We start from the raw sequence: 11638 nt of genomic DNA on the forward strand, positions 1-11638 counted from the left end.
AGTCAGATGCATATTGAGATATGTGAAGTCCACATTACATTATGGACTTTTCTATGAGGCAGGTACAGATGTACAGGTGTTTGGATACACAGATGCAGATTGGGCTGGTAGTATGTCTGATAGAAGATCTACCAGCGGATACATGTTCTCTCTTGGTAGTGCAGCAGTTGCATGGAGCAGCAAAAAGCAATCTACAGTTGCTTTGTCGAGTACAGAGGCTGAGTATAGAGGTGCTGGTGTTGCAGCATGTGAGGTAGTATGGCTGCAAAAGCTATTGGCTGATTTGGATGTCCAGGTGGAAGGTCCAGTTGTCATTTATTGTGATAACATGAGCAGTATACAGTTGGCTAGGAACCCTGTGTTCCATGCCAGGACAAAACATATTGAGGTACACTACCACTTTGTGAGAGAGAAGGTACTAGCAGGTGAGATTGACTTGGTGTATGTCAGCACACAGGATCAGATAGCTGACATCTTCACGAAGGCCTTGGGTACAGAGAAGCTTCAAAAGTTTCGAAGCTTACTTGGAGTTGCAGAGATGCAGTTGAGCTTGAGGGGGAGTGTTGAGATGACAAGCTCAACACATGCGGACATTGATGATGGACCGCCTAGTTAGATGGGTCCACACGTCTACACTTAGCACGTCGGTGGTCATTATGACTCTCACATGGCCACTGACTCATCACTTATTATATTCAGGTTGTTACACCTATTTACAGCTGGCATAGTTATAGCGCCAGTCGACTAGTGTAGTCGGTTATGCATTGTTTGACTTAGTAGGCCACTTTCCTTTTATGTTGTATCTTATCTATACTTTGTGTACATTGTAAAGAGAGTGGAAGAAGAAGAAGAAATCAGCAAGAAAACGTTTTGGCCTCCATCTCTCTTCTTGTCTCTTGAGTGAGCTTCTCCTTGTGCATTCTGTGTGTGTTCGGCGCAGCATCTTGAGCAACCCCCTCCACCAGGCGATTCTTGACACCAATGAGGAGGCTGCCAAGAGGGTTGTAGAGCAGTACAACCTCGCCAAGTACATTGAAAAGTTTGACCCGATCACACTGAGTGTGTGGAATTCTTAAGGACATATGACCCTGTGACAAGGAGTGTGGGACAGTAACTGTGGGGAGTAGAGAAGGAACCAAGCAAGTGCAGATCCCGCTCAGTAAGGCCTTGGTAGAGAAGGCGCTTAGGATTGGAACCAAAGGTGGAAAAGAGACAGAAGAGAAATGTCTATGCCATGCTGAAGATGAAAAAGGAGGACGTCTTGACAAACGATGGCATAAGCATCCAAGACATCCCTGACTCAAAGGTCAGATTGTAGGCTAAGGTGATCCACTCCCTCTTCTCCAGCCAAAGGTGCAACTCGCTTATGCACAGGATCAACATGCCCATGCTAGAGAGCATGGTGCCTGACTCATTGGATGAGGTGGATTGGAATGGCTACGTGTGGAAAACCATTGACCACCAATCCACTAAAGCACTAGTGGAGAGACAGGTGGGTGGAGAGTCCATAGCATCAAAAGGAGCCGAGAGAAAGAAGCCTTCAGCCAAAGCCTCATTCATTGGGTATGGAGGAAACTTTACTGCTCTTATCCAGGAAGCGATAAAGGAGGCACATGATGAAGAGAAGGGAGTGGATGGAACACCTAACATGTCACCTCCTCATCATGACATAGAACAATCGAGTGAGAGGATAGTTAGTGAAGAGGAGGAAGAGTAAGAAGCTCAGTCCAACAAAAGGAAATCAAAGAAGTCTAAGAAGAAGGCAACACATGAAAAGCAGGAGGAAGAAAGGAAGAAAAATGAGAAAGCGGATTTGCAGAAAGCCAAGAAAGAGTCGAAGCAAGAGGCAAAGGAAAGGAAGAAGAAAGAGAAAGAAGAGTTTGAGAGGCTGGAGGCAGAGTCGAAAAGAGATGAAAAAGAGAGGAAGAGAAAGGCCGCTGAAAAGGAGGAGGAGTTGAGGAAGAAGGAAGAGGAAGACATCGAGCTGGCCAAACGTTGGTCAATGGAACAACAAGCTGAGAGCAAGACGAGATGGACACCTTGAGCCCGAGGAGAGATGAGGGCCTAGGTTCAAGCACACATGTGCCTCAAGGCACACCAATCGCAATGCAAGAGGGCAAGGGTAAAGCCCCCCATCCACCCCATTCCACCCCTCATGGTACCTAGCCCCACAATAGCAATGCCTACCCAGGGCACCCAGGCCATGGTCAATGCCAATAATCTTATGGCCTAGTTGCAGTATTTTGTTAACAAGGAACTAGCCCAAGCAAAGAGCATGGAAACCCTAACAGTAGGGCAAAAGAGATTGGTAGTAGTAGATGCCGAGTCAAGGCAGGACCCTAAGTGACAAAAGGTGGGACACTCCCCCACTTTAGTCACCTTTATTTGTGCCTTAAAAGCATGTGCCAATGTAGAAGCACTTGACAAGGGCAAAAAAATTTGTGATTAGATCATTAGATTAGGGTGACTGGGGTGAAATGTTGTGCTTGGCAATTCTTTGGTGGACATGTATGCCAAATGTGGTGCACTTGTAGAAGTGCACGAGCTCTTGGACAAGCTTCCTATGCACTATGTAGTGTCTTGGAGTGCATGAGTTGTAGGGTATGCACAACACGGGCAAGGAAGGAGGCATTGAAATGTTTTAGTAAGATGCGATATGAGGGGCACTACCCCACTACAGTTTCCTTTACTTGTGCCTTGAAAGCATGTGGAGATGTAAAAACAATTGTAAAGAGTGAATAAATTCATGATGAGATAAATAGACTAGGGTGGTTGGAGAGAGAGAGTGTGCCTTGCGATTCTGTGGTGAATATATGTATGCCAAGTGTAGTGCTTTGCAAAAGCAGCGTGAGTAGCTTCCTATCAAGGATATTTATTAGAGTTCACTTACCATAGGTAATGCACAACATGGCAATGTAGGGAAGCACTACAATTTTTTGACAAGGCATGACAGGAGGATCACATTCCTAATGTAGTCACCCTCTTGAGCGCCTTGAAAGCATGTGTGTTGACATAAGAGCCATTGACAAGGACGAAGAAATTCATGGAGAGATTGTTAGGCTAGGGGTGTTGGAGGGAAATGTTGTGCTTAGAAATGCTCTAGTGGATATGTATGCTAAGTGTGGCAGATTTACAAAAGCATGGGAAGTGTTTGATGAATGTCATGTGTGCGATGTAGTGCAAGATATAGTCTATGTGATCCATGAGGTTGTTGACTAGGTTGTTAAATGTAAAAGTTTTGTAAAACAAAAACTATCATGTAGTGTGAGGACTACATGAGGAATTCATGAAAAGTGGAAAAGAAGAAGAGTGAAAAGGTGTAGGATTGGAGTAAAGGTCATACTTCGAGGGGCTTGCTAAACTTCTTTCAAGTCTAGCAAGTGACTTGTAAGCGCCTCCTTGTAAGTTTGTGATACCTTCTTAACCTTATTTAATGATTCTTTAAATGATGTTTCAGGCAAGAAAGCATGTACCATGGGTTGTGTTTGTTGATCTGGAGAGGCCATTATGATCGATGAAGTGCACACATGAACATACTTCACATTGAGCAACTAATCAATGGCAAGGAGAATGCTGCCAATAACTTTGCTTGTGGTTGCTACACCAAGTAAGCTTCTTTGCATATCAGGTGTTTCATTCCTTTATTTTTTTTTGAAACATGTTTTCTATCATAATTGCCCACCTTCTCTTTCTCTCATAATTTTCGACTCTCTATAACGATAGTGATTTAATGGTTGAAATTTCCTAGAGGTTGCTAGATCATGATTAGGCCCCCTTGAATCTCTCTCCCCCTATTGGTTCCTCTCTCGCTCTCTCTCTCTCCGTGGTCCAGAGCTTCCCCAGGCATGCCCCCAGCTGATGACTTCCTGGAGTTGACAACTTCTTGGAGCTACCCCATCTTGCTGGTCTGCCCATCATATGGAAAGTCCTCCATAGGTGACCTCGCCTTTCGCCAAGCTACCCCACGACACTACTGAGCATACGTGAACTCCTCAACTCTCGCCAAGCTGCCCCCCCATGGCGCTGCTGCTGTTGAGCATACGTGAACTCCGCAGGTGACCTCGCCTCCCGCCATGTTGATGAACCTGGTGACGAAGTAGGACATCCTTCAGTGCTCAATGAAGAAGCCCTCGCATGCATTGGTACGTTGGCCATGCAATAATCACCCATCTTTTAATAGACGCATAAACCCTGTCATGAATTGAGCAGCTCGCTGTAATGCTCCACATTAGGCCTGACTCCTCTCTCTCTCTGTCGTAGGCCTGCCACCTCTCCCTTGGCACAGTTCCCTGCACCTCGGCAGCCTTCTCCTGTGGTGATGTGCTTCACGACTCTGCCCCTAGCCGTGGTTACACCCGCAGTGCCAACAACGGGCTCCACCATGCACGCTGCCTTGGCACCTTCCACCTTCAACATAAATCGCCAATAACGTTGTTCGCCGGAGCCTTCGTTCCCAAAGCTACCGCTGTGCACATCGGCTCCCTAATTTACGAGAGTCCCTGCATCGTCTGAAGGTGGTATCTTACTAGGGTCCTTCGTCTGGTAATTACTCCATATAGAGAACAACACCCTTTGTTCTATTGTTGAATTGACCTATGAGCATAATGTTAAGGATAAATGAGTCATTATTAACAATAACAAATACTATAGCATTGATTATTAACAAGAACTAGTGAGGATGATCGATGATCACTAGCTCACATGTATCATCCGAAGTAACCACTGCCAAATCCGTTGCTCATATAGTAGGTATTGATGGGATTTGCGCCTTGAGGGATGAATATTTGCTATAGAACCATGCTAAATTAGATGTTGATGAGTGGGCAGTGTATAGGAGATGGGTGACAGGTGCCCCTCGATACTGGCTCTTGTTGTATTTCAAGCCCACAAACAACGGCGGGCCCAAACATCACCACTACTTCAACATCCAGAAGATGGGTGCCATTTTTTGTGACCGCTCTCATCCCTACATAGTGGTATTGTACAGTGCTGATGATGTTAAAACCACAAACTTGTATGGTGTTGTAGAAAGATGACTTGGGCACCTGCACATCAGACGTAGCACCGACTCCATCCAGTTGCACATGCAAAGTATTGGCATTGTCTGGCACCTTTGCCTTGAGTGCCATTGTGATCTGCCTAGTTTGTTGTGGGTAGAAGAATATGTGCATGAAGCCTTGCGTACCCGTCTAAGTCCCAAGTCCAAATGGAGAAATATTGCCATAGCCAATGCCTTCTTTAGGGTATACATAGCCAATTGTAGAGTGTCACTACATTGGAGTTTGCCATTTAAATATTGTTGGATCAATTGCTTGTAGCTATATATACCAATATAAATTATCCCTTCAGGATCTCGTTACACTAAGATAGTTGAGTTATTGGCTGCTCCACCTTGGCGCGCATGGCCTTCGGTCACTGCACAAGGTACTGGCTTAGAGCCTTCACAAACGATTGCACTGCTCGCCTTGCTACTTCCACCTCCAATGCTCATTGCACCACCCGGCTGCCTTGCATGATGACAATCTGACTGGGTAGATTGCAAGCTTCTCCTTTCATCATGTTCAACACTGGATAGCCTCTCATTTAACCTTTCATGGAGATCCTTCCTAATGATCATTCCTATTTGTCCTTTAGGTTGTGGATTACATCTTCTAACTCCTTAGTGTTGATGTTTATGGATAGAATGATGAATCTAGAGGAAAATTTTCCATCCATATCCTCTTGCAAGTCATGATTAAGATCAAAATCAAGAGGAGAATCAATAGCTTCCCAATAACTTGGGTACAAGCTAGCCATCCAAAGAGTGCTTTGAGAGTCTTTTGCCCATTCTTCTTTGGGGGTGCCATTGATATATATACTAAAAAACAAAGTATAAAGTATCAAGATGCTTGAAATACTATAGTTACTTTTTAAAATATTGATAGAGCTTAAAGCTTCTACCTTGGTCTAAGAGTAAGAATGCCGTATAGTTGAAGTCCTTAAAGTTTATGAATCACCTCCCTAAAATGGAATTGTTCCCAAGTCCTCACCATCAATATCTAATCAAAAGTCATACAAGACAAAGAACATATTGAGTTTAGACACATTATGTTTGCAACCTACAAGCATGAAGATTCTAGACAATTTGTAGAGTGTAAAACACGTACTCAATCTATTTTTGTTATTGTGTACACAATCTACACCCATACCAATTTTACGAAGATTGCAATTGAACAAAATGGATTTCATCATCTAGTCGTTGAAAGTTTACCCATCACATGATATGCGGATAAAGTTGTGTCAAATATGAAGCCCTTTGGGAAATCCTTTTGGCTTAACATGAGCCGTAATAATGGTTGTAGAAAAGCCTTAAAAGCAAAGAAGAACAATGTTTAGTGAGCCCATTAGAATATTTACCAAATTGCAAGGCATGTATCACCACATGAACCACACTAAAACCCACCATGGGATTTCACTCAATATACTAGCTAGTAGCAAGTGATGATTCACAAATTTGAATGCCTAGAACCTAGATACTAGAGTTGTGACTTGCAGATTCACATGATGCATTGTGCATCTCAAAATTGTGCATCTCAAAAGGGATCAAGTTTCAATGGTAGGTTGCATCCCATGGACACTTATTAGTTGTCAACAACAACAAGACTAGGGCCTAGGTGCAAACCAAGAATCCATGTTTGTGACCAACAATTAGGCACAAATGAAGAGCTTTCACATACTCAGCCCCATTAAGACTATTGTGAAGCTAATATAGCCCATTGAGACTATGGTGAAGCTAAGATAGCTTGTTGTGTAGTAGCTGGCCTTCATGTCCATTGAGAATTGAGATCACGTGGACATTATGTAGCCCCAATGCCCATTGATAATGCCAGCCACAAGCCCTATGAGCTGCCACCCTAAGATAGAGATGCTAGCATCAAGTAGAGACCACATTCCACCATATTAAAGTAACATACATATTATTTTCTCTAAGGTTCTCATATAAGTATACTAGCAGTGTATGTAAGCCAATGTATTTAATAGTTTACAGATATGACAAGTTGTCTAAGAGAAATGGTCGTGAATCATGAGCAAACTTGCAATATTATTGTTGAGACACTCTCAGACTTCAATCTTTCGAGTCCATATAGTCTCTTGAACCCTTTTGCAATGATATGTTCTAAAAGAAATCTCAAAACAAATTTTGAAAAGAGGTGGGTAGCAGCCCGCGGGCACTTGGGACTTGGGAGTTGTGGACTCGAGAGTGGGCACTTGGTAGGTCCATACTACAAAGTTACCAATTGACCCATAGGGTAGGGCCCAAGACAATAGACTTTGAAGGCACCAAATTTTTGACAACCCATCTCTTGTTCCCTCTCGTACTGCTCATTATATGGGTAAGCCATGTCCACAGCTCACATAGAGAGGAACTGCAATTGAACCTCCTTTTGTAAGAAAGCTCAAGCCCATCAGGTGGTTAGTCCAATTATCAAGCATCAAATGTGGTCCTTGTAGATGGCCATGTGTAATCTACTCCCTATCAATGTCACTGATGACGAGCCCTCCAACCCCTTAATCATCAATCTTCTTGTCTACTTTGATGGCATTGTGCATCTCAAGATCAATGAGTATCTTGATCCTACCATCGTTGATGCTAGCAAGCATGCATGGTTGGAGGCTTGAAAACACTCTAGACAATTAAAGCTTCACAAATTGTTAGGAAAGGAGGGGATTTTTAAAAAAATATGGGGTCCAACATCAAGGTGCACGTCAAGCATCGTCTACATCTAGGATGGTGAGTCGCATCTACTGTCTTTCAACAACAAAGGCTATTCCATTTTGAGCAGCTGAGAGAGAAGAAAGAAGGGGAAGAATGGGAGGAACATTTTCATGCACACCACAGACTTGAGATCATGTGGTCTTCAGTCTATCAACTTTGATGTGTCCTTCCATGGAGCAGAACATGTATATGGCATTCCTAAACATGCCACTAGTCTTGCTTCAAAGCCAACATGCAACCTTGACATCGTCTTTGAGCCTTACTGTCTGTTTAACCTTGATGTGTTTGAGTGCATTGAGGAGCCTCCATTTGGACCATATGGACCCGTTCCATTCATGTTGTCTCAAGTGTAGGTAGAAGCATTGGCCTTTTCTGGTTGAACTCTCTAGAAATGTTGATAGATGTGTTAACTCAAGGCTAGATAAAGGGGATCTAGATGTTTCAGGTGAAATTGATACACACTAGATTAGTGAAAGTGGCATTGTGGATGTCTTCTTTCATAGGTCCAAAACCAAAATATGTATTGCACCAATACACTACAATAACAAGGTTACCTACAATGCCTCAATCTTTTACCATAGCATATCATCAGTCTAGGTGGAACTACAAAGATGAGGCTGATGTTTATTTTGTGGATGCCAGCTTTGATTAACACAATATTTCATATGATGTACTCTGGCTTGACATTGAGCACGCAGATGGTAAGTGCTACTTCACATTCGACAAATATTTGTGATGTAGGAGAAGCTTATGTCAAAGGTCCAACATATGGTAATGATTGGATCCCCACATAAAGAGAGACAACATGTTTCCATTACACAAAGATTCTACTTTCCAAGGGATACTATGTGAAGGATGTTCATGGTAGGGACTATGATGGTTGGTGTTGGTCAAGTTCATCATCCTATCTTAATATGCTAAGTCCAAATATACGGAGTTTCTGGGTTGGAAAGTATTCTTATGATGACTATGAAGGGTGACGGTGGGTCCACTCCTTCGTTGTGTATTTGGAATGACATGAATGGGTCATTTGCTTTCAATGTCCCTAAGGTATCAGCTCTTATGAACTACAAACTATGAAAAAGTAAATGAAAATAGCTTTTTTTGTGTTTTTTTTCCCTCTTCAGTTTCAAAACTAGTATAGGAAAATAATTTGGGTTTACACTAGTTAAGCATCATAGTTTACTTGAGCTTGGCATTATTCTTTTCAGGCAACCATGCCTCCGGACTCTTTGCATATCGAGGTGGTATGGAACACCACAATGTTCATAATGCGTATGGTATTATTTTCACATGGCAACAACTGAAGGTCTTTTGAAACTAAAAAATGGAAAAGACAAACCCTTGTATTATATCATACTTTCTTTGCTGGGACCTAGAAGGTTGGGGCAATTTGTACATGCTAGTAGTGTACTCTAGGAACCTCGATGGCTTCTTGTGACCATAGTGGCCGGTCATAGCCGCTCTCCCGGATCTCACTCTAGCTCATCAAGTGGCCTGCCCTCCCAGATCTAGAGGCGCTATTCCCTGAGCTCCTTCCAAAAGACATAAGGGTCCAGCCGCCATATCTTCCCATGAAGGCCAATCACCCAAATCCTCCTCCATGAAAGGATAGCTATCCCCTCATCCCATTGCCCTTTGTCAAGGACCAGATGCCCCTCGTGTGCACGGTGAAGAAAGTTCCATGTGGAGCGCCACCCACTCTACTTGCCACCTATAGGAGGATACTTGCTGGGTGAGAACCTAGCGGCCCATACCTCCCTGAGCTCTATCGGCTCTCGTATCAGGGGAGCAAGTCACTCTTGAGGTATTGCTGTGTCTATCTCCCTTCTCCTCAACTCCACTTTTCTCTGGCAGCTTGATACTCATTGCAGCACCTCCTCATCCATCATCTTGTACATCTCTCGCCATGTCCTGATGGTACGAGTTGGGCCAGCCTCCCTACCAACCCACTAGATGTGGGGGCACTTGCCAATCTGTGCCCCTTCTCGATCTTTGACTTGGGGGTTCTAGATCATCGACTGACGGTCTATCTCCTTTTGGCAACATGGGGGGCTTTGGATTAGGGCCTTACGAAAACCCTGCCACACACGTAGCAGGCTACGTAAGAAGGGGGATTTGGGGGGGTGATTTGGGCTGTCATGAAGATCCATCATAGGGACAGCCTCCACTCACCACCAACCCTTGGTCTCCAATTCTAAAGATCCTCCTGCAATAGGACCTTCCAGGTCTGCCCTCCTGGTGTGAGGCGACGGACTATAAGCTTGCCCAAGAAGGCCATACTCTGATACTGTGGGTCTATGATCCCAATCCCTCCCTCTGATCGATCTCGGATGGTGGTCGCCCATGCCGCCTTGGCACGGGAATCCTTGGAACCGTCTGACCCGGACCAAAGGAAGTTCCGCACTAGGCGGAAAAGTTGAACTACACAAGATGAGAAGCACCAACACGAGGCGATGTACTAGGCCGTCACTAAGAGGATTTGGTTAACCACCAGGGCTCGAACTGTTAGGGAGAGGTGAGTAATAATCTAGTAGGTCAGATTCCTCTGAATAGAGTCGAGGACTGGAAGAAACTACTAGGTGGGAGTGATATCGAGTCCCATTTGGAACCCTAGGTAACGGACGGTTTGCCCTCTGCTCTCACCCATCTAAATCCCAAGTGAACACCCCACTTTGTGCTAGAGTCCGGGTCTGTAAGGAAACCAACTGACTTTCACCAGTTGATTTTCGCTCTCGTTATAGTACTAAACACCTGAAGAGCCTGTCTCACTCTCTCTAGCATAAACTCATCGTCCTCTATGTAGAGTGATGTATCATCGGCATACTCTGAGTTTAACAACTCCATCCTCTCCCATTGGAAGTCGGAGGCCGCGTAACCCGCTCACATGTGACTTGAGGAAGTGAGACATCACCTTTGCAAAGAGTAAGAACAAGTATGGGGCCAAGGGATAGCCCTGCCGGATCGATCTCTCCAGTTGAAACTCCTCTCCATGCCTACCACCTATGAGGACTCTGCTAGTAGCTAATCTGTAGAGTACAGAGACCTCGCAGATCCATGCCTGGGGGAAGCCCAACCTCACCATGGTGCCCTCTAGAAAATCCCATTCCACCCTTAAATAGGATTTCTTGAAGTCCAGGAGTAGTACAGCCAGTCCCTGTCCACTGTGCTGAGCCCACTCTGTAGAAGGTGAATACATTGTCTAGGATGCTTCTATCCTGGACAAAAGCCTGTTTGTGTGTCATGAATGATGTCTGGAAGCACATGACATAGTCATCTACACCAATCATGTTTGCCAGTGCCTTATAGGCCACTAACAATAAGGTGATCGATCTCCACTAGGAAAGCTCCAACCACTCTCCCCCTTTGGGGAGAAGACTAATGGGGCCTGCCGAAAGCCTCCCTGGCATCTGTCCTGAAGTGAAAATCTCCTGGAAGGCCATCAGTAAGGGGTCCTTCACCACCTCCTAGTAGGTAGTGAAGAAAGCCTTAGAAAGGCCATCCTCTCATGGGCATTTTTGCTCGTCTTGTGTATGGAAAGCCTCCTCTAGTTCCTTCTCTGTGAAGGGACTAGGAGGAAGCGTCCCATCTCCTATGTGACAAGGGATGGGACGTGATCCCAGACATGTTGTCTACATCGTTGTCCTCTAGCTAAGGCCGTCTCCTGCTGGAAAAGATGTCTGTAGTAGTATGTGGTAATCTCCATCACCTCGTTTGGGCTAGAATGAGTTCTCCCATACTAGTCTCGAAGGCTGCATATCTTATCTCATGAGGTGTGGAGTTGGTGCACCTTAAAAAACTCCATGTACATCATGTCCCCCTTCTGCGCCCAGAAGGCTGCTGAGGTGCAGAATGAGAAATCTGAGTGCCTGTCCTCTAGGT

General features: G+C 44.6%; 1 pseudogene; it reads left to right on the plus strand.

The window, feature by feature from the left end:
* LOC148039876 (putative glucan 1,3-alpha-glucosidase) overlaps positions 1-9175 on the plus strand; it is a 37118-nt pseudogene extending 27943 nt beyond the window's left edge.
* Positions 9176-11638: the final 2463 nt, after the last annotated feature.

This window comes from Lygodium microphyllum, chromosome 2 (assembly GCF_053477565.2).
Source record: "Lygodium microphyllum isolate KBCC chromosome 2, Lygodium_microphyllum_v1.1.10, whole genome shotgun sequence".
NCBI classification, from domain to species: Eukaryota; Viridiplantae; Streptophyta; class Polypodiopsida; order Schizaeales; family Lygodiaceae; genus Lygodium; species Lygodium microphyllum.